General features: G+C 42.2%; 1 pseudogene; it reads right to left on the reverse strand.

Annotated features, from left to right (window-relative positions):
- Positions 1-247: 247 nt before the first annotated feature.
- On the reverse strand, positions 248-16,681 carry LOC120029410 (annotated as a pseudogene).
- Between the last annotated feature and the right edge of the window lie 789 nt (positions 16,682-17,470).

Raw genomic sequence — 17,470 nt, forward strand, 5'->3', positions numbered from 1 at the left:
GTCTGCGTTCTCTACTGGTATAATGACATGTGTGGTCTGCGTTCTCTCCCGGTATAGTAACATGTGTGGTCTGTGTTCTCTACTGGTATAGTAACATGTGTGGTCTGTGTTCTCTACTGGTATAGTGACATGTGTGGTCTGCGTTCTCTCCCGGTATAGTAACATGTGTGGTCTGTGTTCTCTACTGGTATAGTGACATGTGTGGTCTGCGTTCTCTACTGGTATAGTGACGTGTGGTCTGTGCTCTCTACTGGTATAGTGACGTGTGGTCTGCGTTCTCTACTGGTATAGTGACGTGTGGTCTGTGCTCCTGTCCCTTGGAGAGCAGGGAGAGTGGCGTTGTTGGAGGCTTTTCCAATAGAAGGTCAAGTAAGAGCACGTAGCCCCACGCTACCTGTGCCACCAGGCCAATCTGTCATGTCAGACTCTGATCCTTCCTGATCCCTGATGGGTATGGATGCAACCACCAGTTCATGGCCATCAACATTAGAACAAGAGGCAAGCAATGTGTCAGTACAGCCCCCACTCCTACTTCCTACTCCTCAACAAAGCAACATGAAGACTTGTAGAGGTAGAGCCTCCTCCACCTCTAATTCCTTAACCCAAACCAAGCAATACACAATATATACTTGTAAGTGGGTCATTACACTAATTTGGTGCCTTTTGAAATATGTATCTTGGTGAAAAAACACAAGATTTGATTTCACCCAAATTTGCTATTCTGTCATAAAGAGCACATGTTCAACTTCAGTTTTCCCATCTCAAGAGGTTAACAAGAAATATGACTATAGTAAGTGCCTATTAAGTGTCAAATAAAGTAATGTAGTTTATGAAGGTTCCATCAGGAAGGCTGGACAGAATGGCTTGTCACTTTAAATTAATCTAGTAAGCACAATATAATTGATATCACTTCCTATCTAACAGGCATAGCAGATATCCATACAGTATTGTTAAATGTTTCCTAATCAGCAGAGCAGGGTTTTATATGTTAGTTTTTATGTTAACCCATCAGCATAGCAGGTAGATATTTACATTGTAGTGTTAGTAATGTTACCTCATCAGAATGCGTGCGGAATGTCATTAACCTGTTAACTTCAGCCTATGAACATGGCACACTGAGGCAATTTCACCACGCTTGTTGATTAACCTATGGGCTCACTTGTGCAATAATCACTTCCATTTCTTCCAACCAATGGGCACAAATCTAGGGGAATATTTATATGTCAACTCACCACTTGTCTCTCACTTGCTGTTTTACAGCAGCAGTCTTCCAATGACCTTCCACCTCCCCACCACCAACAACTGAAGACCTGTCATTGGAACCCTGCCCAGCATAGGGCAACCTGTCATCAGCATCTGATTCCTCTGAGATGAGGCCATACCCCAAACTATTCAATAAAATTCCATATTGCATTCTGTCTTTGTTGTCATTCAGTTAAGCCTGTACTCGATTCAAACAGAATTGACTGTAACGGGCTTGACAATTGCATCTTAAATCAGCCATAAATCCTCGTGTGACAGCGGGAATGGAAGCTTGTTGTGTGCAACAGGGAGGGGCAATTGAATGCAAGCAACAACCAAAGAAATGTCATTGTTAAAACATTTCTAGCCTGTCTATCTATGTTATGATCGACCCACTCAGTTCTCCACCACAAAACACCAGAAAATGTCCAAAAAGAGTAGAACCAGCTCACCTGCTTTTACACTATGATTTGACTGTTAGATGTTCAATGTTTCTTTTGAATAATAATAATATAACAGAGTTCAGTTCATGTAACAGGGTCGACTGTCACACCCTGATCTGTTTCACCTGTCTTTGTGATTGTCTCCACCCCCCTCCAGGTGTCGCCCATCTTCCCCATTATCCCCTGTGTATTTATACATGTGTTCTCTATTTGTCTGTTGCCAGTTTGTCTTGTATCTCAAGCCAACCAGCGGTTTTGTGTCAGCTCCTGCTTTTCCCCAGTCTCTCTTTCTTGTCCTCCTGGTTTTTGGCCCTTGCCTATCCTGACCCTCTACCCACCCACTGACCACTCTGCCTGACCCTGAGCCTGCCTGCCGTCCTTTGCCCCACCTCTGGATTACCGACCTCTGCCTGACCCTGAGCCTGCCTGCCGTCCTTTGCCCCACCTCTGGATTACCGACCTCTGCCTGACCTGAACCTGCCTGCTGTCCTGTTCCTTTGCCCCTGTGACTGTAATAAACATTGTTACTTCGACGCGGTCTGCATCTGGGTCTTACCTTGATTCCTGATAGTCGACCTTCAAAAGGAGGGACAGCTTCTTCTTTTTCCCTTACCCCTCCTGTTGTGTTCGTTTCATGTTCATTCATTCTGTGTTCCCAATCCAAAATGACCGCCCCATTATAGCTGATTATAAATCCATAATAATACATATACCTAATGATGTGGTAGATCTTCTTATCAACTTAAGTTCTTGTGAACATTACAAGTTTTGAACTTCTTTTTGCTATTTAAGGCCCGAAGGCCTCATTGACCTGAGCTCATACAACTTGTTTTTGAGTAAAAAAATAATGGATTATTTTGTCTATAACAAATAATCAGATTAAACATATTGTGCTATTTATCACAGACTACTTTGTGTCAAAGTTTAACGAGGACATTTGTTTTTAAACCATTTAAAAATGTTAAATAGTGGCACAAAATAACATCTGTTGTGTTCCCGGTAAAAACAGACCGGTATGATTTTATTAGTAAAGAAAGGACATGAGAACTTTACCATATTACGAAATGAATGTCTGAACACATTAAAGAACAACAGTAACAATAACAGTATTACTAACAATAATAAAAACAAAATGTTCACAATCTGTCAATCAATGGTGGTTACATTTTGTGTGTCCTCATGCAAATGTTGGACAATAGGTGGTGGTTGTTGCATGTTCCTTGCAAATATATGCACTGCATTTCTAGCCTGTCTATCTGACATAATAGCCTGACATAATGCTCGTTTTGACATCTCTTGGTGCACACAGATTGCACCTCTTCCTTTTGTCTCTTCTGTCACTGGCAGCCGTAGATCTTGCTTCTGGCCCTCTCTCACCAATCCAGCAGAAGATGGTGTTGGAGGAAGGTGTTGGCGCCTTTGAATGAGGGGTGTCAAAATGGCTTTCCCCAGCTCCTCTAGGAATAGTCTCCTCTTGAAGAATTTCCCCTGAATCCAGCATGGATTCACCTCCATCCACACCTCAAACGCGTTGTAGGCCGACACATCTAGGATGTTGAAGAACACCACGTTGGGCCAACGTGCCGTCATCCTCTTACAAGAGTACGTGCCAGTAACCTGCAAAAGTGCAACAATCAGTGAATAAAATAATGAGTACATACAAGTGATACTTTATGTCTTGCATAGTAACATTTGAAAAATGACATCAAAGCGTTGTTTTAATTTATCACATCTAAAACATATTTACATATTCAAATGAATAGAATTGACTCCATATTGTTCACACATTCAATGAGCATTTCACCAAACAACATGTCTTATTGTTATGATGCAGATAAAACAATCTGGTAACAGAAAAAAAAGTACATGAGACTTATCAAGGTTGTCAGCTCCTCTTCGTTCCTGTTGTAATCCAGGACAGCGTTGGGCTTCCTGTCCTCCCTGGTACTCACAGCGGCATCCCTGTGCAGAGTTGTCATCATGAGCACATTCTTCATTTTCTTCGGGCAGTAGGACACAAGAGTGGGTATATCGGTGAAGGCAAATTTAGAGGAAAAACGATCCCTGTCCTTGGTAGTGAGTAAGGCAGGAGGCAACTCAGGCTTGTTCCTTCTGACCGTCCCCACCATGGTAATTGTTTTTGGAGCAGCTCCTGACCAAAAGCATATGAGGTGAAGAAATTGTAACGTTATGTTGTGTCCCTGGAGAGCTACAGTCATTTCCAGGACCACCCGCTTCGCCTGGTTCCTTTCAGGAACACCGTCAGCAGGTTTCCCTGGTTCCTTTCAGGAACACCGTCAGCAGGTTTCCCTGGTTCCTTTCAGGAACACCGTCAGCAGGTTTCCCTGGTTCCTTTCAGGAACACCGTCAGTAGGTTTCCCTGGTTCCTTTCAGCAACACCGTCAGTAGGTTTCCCTGGTTCCTTTCAGGAACACCGTCAGTAGGTTTCCCTGGTTCCTTTCAGCAACACCGTCAGCAGGTTTCCCTGGTTCCTTTCAGCAACACCGTCAGCAGGTTTCCCTGTTTCCTTTCAGCAACACCGTCAGTAGGTTTCCCTGGTTCCTTTCAGGAACACCGTCAGTAGGTTTCCCTGGTTCCTTTCAGCAACACCGTCAGTAGGTTTCCCTGGTTCCTTTCAGGAACACCGTCAGTAGGTTTCCCTGGTTCCTTTCAGGAACACCGTCAGTAGGTTTCCCTGGTTCCTTTCAGCAACACCGTCAGTAGGTTTCCCTGGTTCCTTTCAGGAACACCGTCAGCAGGTTTCCCGGTGTAAACCTGCATGTTCCAGGCATAACTTGTCCTGGCATCACATGCTGCCCATATCTTTATTCCGTATTTAGATGGTTTGCTTGGCATGTACTGTTGAATGGGCAGCGTCCCCTAAAAGCGACCAGACGCTCATCCACTGTGACGTCTGGACTTGGGTTATAGATGAGTGGCAGGCGCTCTACTCACTTGTACCAAACCTCTCTGATCGCTGCCAGCTTGTCTTGTTGACGGCGGCCTGGTCTTGTATCACTGTCGTCGAAGCGAATCACCCATGACAACACATGAAATGTCTGGAGTGACATAATGGCATGAAAAATTGCCCGACCAGACGCTGCATCCAATTAACTGGTGGTAGATTAGTTTCTGGATCTGTACACACCAGACAAAATCAAGAGACCCACGTATGCTTGGACGTCTGTCTGGTCTACCTCCTTCCAGTTGTCTTTGTAAACGCGTCTCCCCTCCAGGTTGGTCATGTTTATCACTATAGTTTCGATTGACTCTGTCAGGAACAGTTCGAAGCAGGATTTTATGTCATCAACCCGGTATATGGCGTATCTCGTTGGCCCTGGGGTCATCCTGATAACATTTTCAGCCGACAGCCGACCTCTGCTCTCAGGTGGGGATGAAGACCACGACAAATTCAAATTTTTTGACCGGAATGTAACAACAACCTCAGCAGGGCCCTCTTCCTCATCACTGGATTGTTCCACATTGGTTGTCTCTTGGTCTGGATCATATTCTGTGTTGTCTTCAACTTCTGACACTTCCTCCTCTAATGCATCTTCACTGTCAGTTTCCTGGCCTCTCTCCTCCTCACCAGTGTCATGATCAAATATATGATCAAGAGCCTCACATACAGTATACTGTTTGGTCATTGTGCTGCCACAGAATTGATTGTGAGCAAGGCCTCAAAAAAACTTTATATACCAGATGTCACGTTCCTGACCTGTTTTCTCTTGTTTTTGTATGTGTTTAGTTGGTCAGGGCGTGAGTTGGGGTGGGCATTCTATGTTATGTGTTTCTATGTTTAGGTTCATTGTCATTTAGCCTGATATGGTTCTCAATCAGGGACAGGTGTTTTACGTTTCCTCTGATTGAGAACCATATTAAGGTAGGTTGTTCACACTGTTTGTTTGTGGGTGGTTGTCTTCCGTGTTTGTGTCTGTGCACCACACGGGACTGTTTCGTTTGTCGTTTCGTTTGTGTAGTCTGTACCTGTTCATGCGTTCTTCGTGTATATGTAAGTTCTCTAGTTCAGGTCTGTCTACGTTCGTTTATTTGTTTTGTAGTTTGTTGAAGTATTTTCGTGTTTCGTCTTTACTTTAATAAATATCATTATGTCATATCACAACGCTGCGCTTTGGTCCAATCCCTACTCCTCCTCTTCGGACGAAGAGGAGGAGAACGACCGTTACACCAGAGCTGCAAGAAAAGTTCTATATATTATTGAAACAATGTTGCAATTGTTTGTGAGATTGCCAACAGGTTTGGTTCCTGTGGGGGAAAGATTATATTGGGGAAAGGTTCCCGTCGTGGTTGCCATGGAAGCCAAGAAGGGGAGTCGGGTGTGTGTGTGTATGTGCTCAAACACACATGCATGTGGGGGACTGGGAGAGGAAGTGTGTCCATCTGATGAATGAGCATGTGCCTGAACTCAATTTTATACACTAATTATAGTCTCACCCATTCATTTCTAATGACCGTTCATTTTTGTCCGGGAACACCACAGGTGTACAAAAGTTAAATAAAACACCCAAAATGTGACGAAAATTATCAAAATGTATTTTGTGTGTTCAGATGCCCTGTGTGGACAAAGTCATGGAACCTTATGACAATCAGGTTAAATGAACTACATTTTCAGAGAGAAAACGTGTAAATCAGTCCAATTCGACCAGAACACAACTGGAGGTTTAAACTGAATCACTAATCACATTAAATAAATAACAATTTTCAGAAATGACATCAAAGCAACAAAATAACTAGGGCTTTACAATAATGGTGAAAACTTTGAGAAATGTTGGGGTTAAAATCTTCCTGAAAGTCACAGAGGATGCACTGATTGAATGAATTCTCCACATGGTGTATATTAAAGGTCATTTCATTGAATATAATATGCTTTTAAAATTCAATATTGGTGCATCGGCAACTCCTCATAGAACTAACCCATAACTCAGGTTACCAAAGGGAAGCAAAAGGCACTCATTTTGTGGAACAACCCAAGTATAGCTTCCTCTATCCCACTCTTCTTCCTCCTTTACTCAGTTTCCTCAATGTGGCTCTAGAAGGATGCCTCCTCTTCCTCTCCTCTGTGAAGAGTAAGAATGAGGACAGGAGGAGTTAGCAGGGTTTATTTTCCGAGGCATCGGAAAGTGGTGTCAGACAGTGTTTGACAGGGTGCTAGAAAGAGGGAAAGAGAGGTCTGAGAGAGAGACAGACAGACAGAAAGAGAGAGGAGTGAGAGAGGTGAGAGAGGAAGAGAGAAGAAGTTACAGCAGCAGGAACACTGCAGGTGTCCCACAGCACCTCTCTGGCACCTCACTTTACAGCTCCATCGTGCCACCCCAAAGAGCTCTTTCTCTCTCACTCTCGTTTTCTCTCTCTCTCTCTGTCTCTGTCTCTCTGTCTCTCTGTCCGCCTGACGCTCCGTGTCACCCCGATGACAGGCGCAGGAAGAGCTGCTATCTTTCCTTAAAGTGGCAGTCAGCAGTTGAAACAATAACGCGTTTTCTCCACCCCTGTTCAGAAACAGCTGAGGGATGGGTCTGGAGAAATGAAACCATTCTCAAATTTATAGACAAAGCTATGGATAACAAAATTATAGTTTTAACCATGTTTTGAGGCTATATGTAGTGTTTGTTTATGTTTACTTTGTTTGCAAACATTGGAATTAAACAAGCTTATATTTTGGGTTCTGATGGGGTATGACAGCTGAACTAAGCTCATGAGACATTTATAAGTTATATTCTTCAAGATTCAATGGATACATACCATTAATTTATAAGTACAAAAATGGAAGTAGCAACTGCAGATTGCCCCTTTAAACAGATTGTGAGGAGGTTTTAATGGATACAGGGAAAAGTGATGACAGTTCTCTGCAGGACAGGAGATGGCAGCAGATAGGATGACTTCCTATGTGGTTTCCTGTTCTAACATCAGGTAGTGGGGAGGGAAGGGAAGGGATGGAAGGAGGAGAGGAGTGGAGATAAAAGCATTGATAATTAACCAAAATCCCAAAAGCAGTAGCATTTCCCCCAAACAAAGTTAGTAGTTTTTCTAATACTTTTAGGTTACAGTATTTTACTTAAAGGGAAATATCACTAAAAAACTATCTTTTGGTATTTTTTTAATTAGTCCACTGTTGATACAGTCCCAAAATTGTCAGCAGTCGATTTATCAAGATATTGGACTTTTAAGAAGCGAAGTATCATCAGCATGATGCGTTTTGCATCATCATGATGATGTGGCGGTGACACTTTGCTTCTTAAAAGTCTAATATCTTGATAGCGTGACTGCTGACATGCAAAACATTTAGGATCTGTATCAACAGTGGACTAATGAAAAAAAGAGCAAAATATCGTTTTAATGTGACATTTGCCTTTACATGACTATGTGTGTGAAACAAATTGTTCTGAGATCTGGATTCTGAGGGTCATCATTACCTGCTCTTGTAACCATTAGAGCCTCCATTTAATCCATTGTAAGGCCATGCTGCATGAGCGAAGAGCCTGGTCTGGATGGGAGATGTCATCATCAGGGGACTAATTCAGGGCTAATTGTAGCAGCATCTCCACCAGATCACTGCAGGCCAGGGGACATGGGTCAGGTCAGCATCAATCACTTGGGACACACACACACACACACACACACACACACACACACACACACACACACACACACACACACACACACACACACACACACACACACACACACACACACACACACACACACACAAAGCATGAGCCTCTCTGGAGCCCCTCACAATGGGGCCAAAATTGCCCCTGGTCAGCCTGGTCTGGCTGTCATGGAGCTGTTGGTGGTGTGTGTGTGTGTGTGTGTGTGTGTGTGTGTGTGTGTGTGTGTGTGTGTGTGTGTGTGTGTGTGTGTGTGTGTGTGTGTGTGTGTGTGTGTGTGTGTGTGTGTGTGTGTGTGTGTGTGTGTGTGTGTGTGTGTGTGAGCTAGGGCAGGGGTGAGGGGTCATCACCTCCCCTCCTGAATGGACAGTGGTCAGTAGTAGGGACTTGTGGGAACAGATTAGGGATTTTTATTGCCCTGAGACATAGCATTATTTATTCTGAACTCATAATCACTTTTAGCACAGTGGATAATATAGTCACGTTGCCTGTCACTTCACTGTCCAGAGACACACAAACCTTGTCCAAAGAGCAAAAAAAAATATGATTCAGATAATTAAATGAATTCCAAATGATACATTTTCTTTTGATAAGCTCATGTTCTGCAAAGTTATCCTGGTGTGTTATCAAACGTGTAACTTTAATAGTTAAATGTTATAGTTAAATGTTTACAGTACATTTATTGAGAATCATCTACACATTATATTTACAGTCATTGTAGTTCATTACAATTAATGTGATTAACAATTTGCGTCTTTTTTTGTATTGGTCAAAAACTTAAATTACCAGAAGTAAGAGGTTTTACTCCACCCAAAATCTGTCCATGTAAATAAGTCCACGAAGTGAATCGTTTTTGTATGGAGGCCAATGAGAGTGTCTAATTTGGTCAACAAAAAAGGCATACGTGAGGCTTATTTGATCGAATTGAAGTTTCGTAAGGTTAGGTTGTTACGAATGCACTGATATAAGTGGACGCACCTGGCATTTACCTAAAAGCAACTTTATATCAGAGTTGTGCTGTTGTCGTAGCGATAGATAGAGGACACATAATGGACATAACTTGTTTTAGTATGGATATTGCCATTGAGGGCTTCCACCATTTTAAAGTTGAAAAAAATGTAATCTGTTTTATTGTCACATATAGGTGCAGTGAAATGTGTTGTTTTACAGGGTCAGCCATAGTAGTACGGGCCACTGGAGCAAATTAGGGTTAAGTGCCTTCTTCAGCCAATGAAGAAGAAGACGATTGACTATTTTAAAATGGGTATAGCCTCAATGGCGCTTCACATGCTGTCACAAATGCTATAATGGTACAGTCCTCTATCCAGAGGCAAGTATTTAGAGAGTTGGGCCAATGCGGTTTCTGTATTATGATGCATTTACATGACACTACAACATTCTATGGCAGCCATGTTAGCTCCCCATTAACATTACATGGGGAATATAAAAAAAATACTATAAATCAAATCAAATTGTATTTGTCACATGCACCGAATACAGAAGTGAAATGCTTACTTACAAGCCCTTAACCAACAATGCATTTTTAAGAAAAATACCTAAAAAAGTAAGAGATAAGAATAACAAATAATTAAAGAGCAGCAGTAAATAACAATAGCGGGGCTACATACAGGGGGTACCGCTACAGAGTCAATGTGCCGGGGCACCGGTGTCGAGGTAACTGAGGTATATGTACATGTAGGTAGAGTTATTAAAGTGACTATGCATAGATAATAACAGAGTAGCAGCAGCGTCGATGTCATTAACATTAGATGGGGAATATTTAAACAATGCTATGTAACTGAATGTCTAGAATTAGAAGAATATTCAAAATGCTAAAAGTTGGCTTAACTTTCTAAATATATGGCTCTGTTGTTCACACGCGTATCTGCCCTCTCATTGGCTTGAATGGTCCCACCTTATCTCGCCTCCTCCCACTTGCCTTCCATCTTTGAGGACAATGAAACGTGAACAATTCAATTCACTAAATTAACCTTTAATATTTTAACCAACGTTCATCTACAATACAAAGTTGATTCAGGTAAGTTCAAAATGAACTTACTCATAAATACAGTAAATTGGCCCCTTTTGCTCTGCTGCATTTGAAGAGTATAAGTTTCAGACAAAACACAGATGTGGTAGACCCACTAAGCATCCCCTTCCACAGATGGAGATGTAGTCTGTTGCTAGTTGACAATCTTCCCTAAAACAGGCCCAAAACCCAAAGATGCATCGATCAATCAATCAATAAACATTTGTCGTGTGTGGGAGCTCCAGAAATGCGAAAGGAAACAGCCGAGAAATATATTTTCTCCCAAAAATATTCAAAGCGTCAAAGGGAATATTTTAACAGTATCTTAGACCTATCCTGAACAGTGTCCTAGACCTTTCCCATCTGCTCTCTCCCAGTCAGCCAGAGGAATGCATCCCAAATGGCACCCTATTCCCTATATAGTGCACTACTTTTGACCAGAGCCCTCAAAAGAAGTACACTATATACAGAATAGGGTGCAGAGAAGAAGTTCCGAAAATATGGTGGTGCTTCCTGTCCTCACCTATCAAGAATTTGTGGGCCTCTCTCTGAAAATGCTGATGGGAAAACCAACCCATTTCACCATCCCCAGTCCTGCAGCTCGTATAATGGCTAAAACAACTCCTCCGGCCCTTTCCTTCTCTCTGGGTCTCATAGCTGTTTTTTCTTCTCGTCTCGGTCATGTTCCGGTCCGGCACTGTACAGTCTTTGTATAGCCTGTCTAGATTTCTCGGCCCTTTTGATTCCATACTCACTTCTTAAATTCACCAAATTCCACAATTCCAGACCATACCAATGTCAGAATTCAGTCAACCTGAAAATTATTCAATATCATGATATTTCTACAGTCTGTATAATTAGTTGTGACACTGTTCAGAGTTGATTTAGGTTATACATGGTTATAGTCTAATACCCAGTCTGGGGTGGGGACTTGGGCTGTGACTTGCAGGACTTAACGGGTGCACAAAGAACCTTATTCCATAGTGTTTAAGGCTGTAGCTGGTCAGGGAGTTTTCCTTATATGTGGAGATTGGGGTGGACCCTTGGTAGTCATGGGGATCCTATATCTCCTCCCTTCATCTCTTACCAACTTTGTCTCACTCCTCACTTTCTGACTGCGAACGGACAGCCAAAACAGAAACAGCTACAGCATACCAAAACGCCTCTGTAACTCGCACTACATCTGTTCGTGGTGAGGTTTACACTGTTGTGATTTTCCACCTCATTTCCCTTTGCTGATCTTACTGAGTGAGAAGTAGCTCAGCTTTGAGAGTATGCATCAAGATTTATTGGAGTGTGGATCGACATAACCCAACTATAATGTATTATTCATTCACAAGTGGCTGCATTTCCATGAAGGGTTGAAGCGGATTCTAAGTCCATTCAGCCAAACTATCTATTGTGTTCATATAAGGTGTATGTCTGGAAGAATGTAAGGACCATAGAACTATAGAATTAGATAGACTTATAGAACCGTAGAATTAGAATGACTGATTTTAATGTTATGGTAAGAACGTGGTGTGATCGTCATTCAGGCCCCTAACCCCTGGCCTATCTGGCCTTGCCCCCCTCTGGGTTGATTGCATTAAGGTTTTCATGCTTAATCTCATAAATGTGAAATGACCGTCTTTTCCCATCAGACCAACAGACTGGTCTCAAGTTCCCACACCCTCTCTGTGACACAAACCAACCCAGGTACCGTTGGGAGTGCAATCTGTGTAGAAGGATGTTATGGAATTGCTGTAAACAATTGGTTGTTGGTTAAGTTTTACGCACAGTGGATGGGTGATATGATAGAACTATGCAGCAATCTGCATTAAGGATGCTATTGGCTTTCTGTGGAAAGTTGTTCTGTTTCTGTTGAAACACTCTGGCTAGTTGGCTATCTGCATCAGAGGGTTGTTTGTCTTATCATATGAACCTCAAGAAAAGTTTATTGGTCATTGGCCTCTAAAGTGATAACTGATGATACATGGGATATCTTGGAGTGAGTAGGAGGTCAGGAACGAATTAGCTTGGTTGCTCTCCTTCTCACATAGTACACAATGATTCAGCAGTTTCTTATGTGGGGGGGTGTTTGTAAGAGAATGGGACCAAGTTCAGTGTAACATTGACTGTTGAGTAGGAGTCTACAGAAGACATTAACTGAACCTTTTGTCTGATGAGCTCAGTGGCACCCCATCTTTCACCCCATATGGCACCCCATAGGGCTCTGGTCAAAGTAGTGCACTACATAGGGAATAGAGTGTCATTTGTAATATAGCTCCAGTGAGCTCACCTTTCTCTGTGCAAGGAAGATTCTGCCATAACAGCGCTACTGGAAAAACAAGTTGCCTTATAATGTTGGTTTAATGTCCAGGCAATGCAGATCTTAAAGCAGCTGTCTTTTCAATACATTTATTTCGAATTCATTGTTTTAAATGTGTTAAGACTGAAAAGGGACTGTGGTCAAATGAAAGATATACAGCAGTTCAGTCTCCATGAAATACCGGGGAGTTCTTTGTATATACAGTTAATTTAAGCAGAATATCCATAATCTATTAACTACAATGGCGCCGGAGGAGATGGCTGCCGTTTTACGGCCTCCAAACCAATTGTGGTATTGTGTGTGTTCGTTCGCATTATTCGTAACTTATTTTGTAAATAATATTTCTGCCACTGTCTCTTATGACCGAAAGAGCTTCTGCATATCAGGACAGCGATTACTCACCTCGTACAGGAGAAATATTTTTTATTTGACGAGTCAGACGCGAAGGATTTACTTCAAAAACCCGACAAGGCCCAAATCCCCTTCCTTCGCATGAGAAAGAAACAGAAATATTGGGGACGTAGGTTGGGATACCGTGTAAGGATCTGACGGCGAGTGGGTAAACTGCCTCTACCATCAGTCCTATTAGCCAACGTACAATCATTGGATAACAAAATAGACGAGCTAAGTTCACGAATATCCCACCAACGGGACATCAAAAACTGTAATATCTTATGTTTCACGGAGTCGTGGCTGAACGACGACATGGATAACATATAGCTGGTGGGTTTTACGCTGCAATCGGCAAGATAGAACAGCTGCCTCCGGTAAGACAAGAGGTGGCAGTCTGTGTGTATTTGTAAACAACAGCTGGTGCACGAAAACTAATATTAAGGAAGTCTCAAAGGTTTTGCTCACCTGAGGTAGAGTATCTCATGATAAGATGTAGACCACACTATTTACCGAGAGAGTTTTAATCTATATTTTTCGTAGCTGTCTATTTACCACCACATACCGATGCTGGCACTAAGACCGCACTCAACGAGCTGTATAAGGTCATAAGCAAACAGGAAAACGCTCATCCAGACGCAGCACTCCTAGTGGCCGGGGACGTTAATGCAGGGAAACTTAAATCTGTTTAACCTCATTTCTACCAGCATGTTACAGTTGTTGACAATTGCTTACCCATGATTTCTGAAACTGCACAAAACCCCAAAACACACACACAACATGCAAAACGTCACACATCTCTTGTAAAACCAAACACTTCATTAAAATCTATTTTAACTCTTCTCAAAATTGTGTTTTTGTACCAAAACTCTACACACAAACCATCAAATGATTAGCTCTTATACACGCCAACTACACACGGATGTGACAAATGTAAAACTCTACTATCTTGTGTCTAATGCATGTTCAGTGTGCAGTGGAGTCCACAGCAGTTTGTCATAGCACTCACACGTACATGTACAGTTGAAGTCGGAAGTTTACATACACCTTAGCCAAATACATTTAAACTCAGTTTTTCACAATTCCTGACATTCAATCCCAGTAAAAATGTCCTGTCTTAGGTCAGTTAGGATCACCACTTCATTTTAAGAATGTGAAATGTCAGATTAATAGTACAGAGAATGATTTATTTCAGGATTTATTTCTTTCATCACATTCCCAGTGGGTCAGAAGTTCACATACACTCAATTAGTATTTGGGAGCATTGCCTTTAAATTGTTTAGCTTGGGTCAAACTTTTCAGGTGTCCTTCCACAAGCTTACCATAATAAGTTGGGTGAATTTTGGCCCATTCCTCCTAACAGAGCTGGTGTAACTGCGTCAGGTTTGTAGGCCTCCTTGCTCGCACATGCTTTTCCATTCTGCCCACACATTTTCTATAGGATTGAGGTCAGGGCTTTGTGATGGCCACTCCAGTACCTTGACTTTGTTGTCCTTAAGCCATTTTGCCACAACTTTGGAAGTATGCTTGGGGTCATTGTCCATTTGGAAGACCCATTTGCGACCAAACTTTAACTTCCTGACTGTCTTGAGATGTTGCTTCAATATATCCACATAATTTTCCATCCTCATGATGCTATCTACTTTGTGAAGTACACCAGTCCCTCCTGCAACAAAGCACCGCCACAACATGATGCTGCCACCCCCAGGCTTCACGTTTGGGATGGTGTTCTTCAGCTTGCAAGCCTCCCCCTTTTTCCTCCAAAGAAAGCAATGGTCATTATGGCCAAACAGTTCTAACAGTTCTACAAAAAGTACGATCTTTGTCCCCATGTGCAGTTGCAAACCGTAGTCTGGCTTTTTTATGGCGGTTTTGGAGCAGTGGCTTCTTCCTTGCTGAGCGGCCTTTCAGGTTATGTCGATATAGGACTCGTTTTACTGTGGATAGAGATACTTTTGTACCTGTTTCCTCCAGCATTTATACAAGATCTTTTGTTCTTGTTCTGGGATTGATTTGCACTTTTCACACCAAAGTACGTTCATCTCCAGGAGACAGAACGTGTCTCCTTCCTGAGCGGTATGATGGCTGTGTGGTCCCATGGTGTTTATACTTGCGTACTATTGCTTGTACAGATGAACGTGCTACCTTCAGGCATTTGGAAATTGCTCCCAAGGATGAACCAGACTTGTGGAGGTCTACATTTCTTTTCTGAGGTCTTGGATGATTTCTTTTGATTTTCCCATGATGTCAAGCAAAGAGGCACTGAGTTTGAAGGTAGGCCTTGAAATACATCCACAGGTACACCTCCAATTGACTCAAATGATATCAATTAGTCTATCAGAAGCTTCTAAATCCATGACCTCATTTTCTGGAATTTTCCAAGCTGTTTAAAGGCACAGTCAACTTAGTGTATGTAAACTTCTGACCCACTGGAATTGTGATACAGTGAATTATAAGTGACATAATCTGTCTGTTAACAATTCTCGGAAAAATTACTTGTGTCATGCACAAAGTAGATGTCCGAACCGACTTGCCAAAACTATAGTTTGTTAACAAGAAATTTGTGGAGTGGTTGAAAAACTAGTTTTAATGACTCCAACCTCAGTGTATGTAAACTTCCGACTTCAACTGTATGCGCACAAATATATACAGTATGTGTGCATATTGAGTATATATTTACACTATAAACAGAAATGCAAGGGGAGAAAATATTAAATGTTTTTCTTTCTCAAAACACTGTATTTTCATCCAGATTTTGGGATGAACAGTAACAGACAAAACAAATACAGTAGAAGATAAGCAAATTGGCTTGTTACTATAAAGAAAAAAACAATGAGGTTACATCCTATCTCTTATTTGGGTCTGGCCACGGCACCTCATCAACATCACAGGCGATGTTCTCTCTGGCTAAACAGTGGGGGAAGTAGTGTCTGGAGTGGCGTATCCAGCCCTGGCATGCCTCCTTGTCTATATCACCACAGGCCTCCTCCATCGCCTGGAGAAGGGGTATGCGTTGGTGGGGTTGGCAATCGTATACCTTCCAACGCCACACCGAAAATAACTATTCTATTGGGTTTCTAAATGGAGAATATGGCGGCAGGTTGAGCAACAAAACTTGGGGATGGTCAATGAACCAATTGCAGACCAGAAACTTACGTTGTCTCAGATGACAACAAACCTGGACTGCTCTGGCCCATTCCTCTGGTCAATGGGAATGAGGATATTATGTAGGGTGTCAAGGAAGGTCATGTGGGCAGTATTGTAAGGACCAAGAGTGGCATGATGATGAAGGACACCATTCTGACTATTGGCTGCACACATTGTGATGTTGTCACCATGCTGTCCAGGGACATTGACGATGGCGCGGTGTCCTATGAGTTTTCTTCCCCTGCGTCTTGTTTTGGCTAGGTTAAAGCCGACCTCATCAACGTAGACGAAATCATGATGCTCTGCAGCAGCATCTAGTTCCATAACTCTCTGAAACAGACAAGACATTATTGTATGACAGTATGAATAGACATAGAGAAGTCAATATATAGCACAATACACTGGAATACTGTACCAATGACAGGAAAGTATAGCTTACTTGTACGTATTCATGGTGCAGCTCTGTCAGAATTTCCCTGAAATAGTCCTGCTTCATATGAATCTGATGGCGTTTCAGGAGATGGCCATGTGAGGATAAACTCCCCTTTATGTTACTGAATGTTGTGTTGTCAGTGATGATGTGGTGTTGCAGTTGTCGTAAACGTCTACTGTTGTTTGAAATGACCATATTCACTATGTATTGTTCCAGCTCTGCTGTGAACAGCCGGTTTCTTCCTCCATTGAAGGGTCGTCTAGCAATTCTGCAAAAACATGATGTGAATGGTTAGGGTGCAAGACTTCTTTCAGTATGAAATGAAATGTTACTGTAGTGCTGTAAGTGCTGCAGTGCTGTAAGTACAGTAGCATGGTATAGAGGGTAGGTTAACTTACCTGTTCTCATTTCAAAATGTCTGGATGACACGTGCTGCAGTGTAGTGGCTCAAGTTAGGCTGGACCCTCTCCCCAGCCTCCCTGAAACTCAAACCATGGTTGACCGCATGGTCAACCAAAGTGGCCCGGATCTCATCTGTGATTGTTCTCTTTCCTCTTCTTCCTCCTCCTTGTCCCACTCCTCATCCTCTTCTTGTAATCAGTACATGAGTGTGGCATTTTGAATGGCTGTGTTTTCCAAACAAAACACAAGACCTGTTAGTTTTGAATGATGTGTCTAATGTAGAGAACTGTGTTTAGTGTTTTGTGATAAGTGTGTTTTACAATTGCAAACTGAGTGTAAAGCAAATAATGTGCTTGCAGTTTTGCAGACTTGGTCTGAAGATTAGGTACATGAGTTAATGGTTTCACTGAGTGTGCCTCACCTACCACTTTTAGTGTGTAAGAGACTGTA

This window comes from Salvelinus namaycush, chromosome 35, assembly GCF_016432855.1.
Source record: "Salvelinus namaycush isolate Seneca chromosome 35, SaNama_1.0, whole genome shotgun sequence".
Classification (NCBI taxonomy): Eukaryota; Metazoa; Chordata; class Actinopteri; order Salmoniformes; family Salmonidae; genus Salvelinus; species Salvelinus namaycush.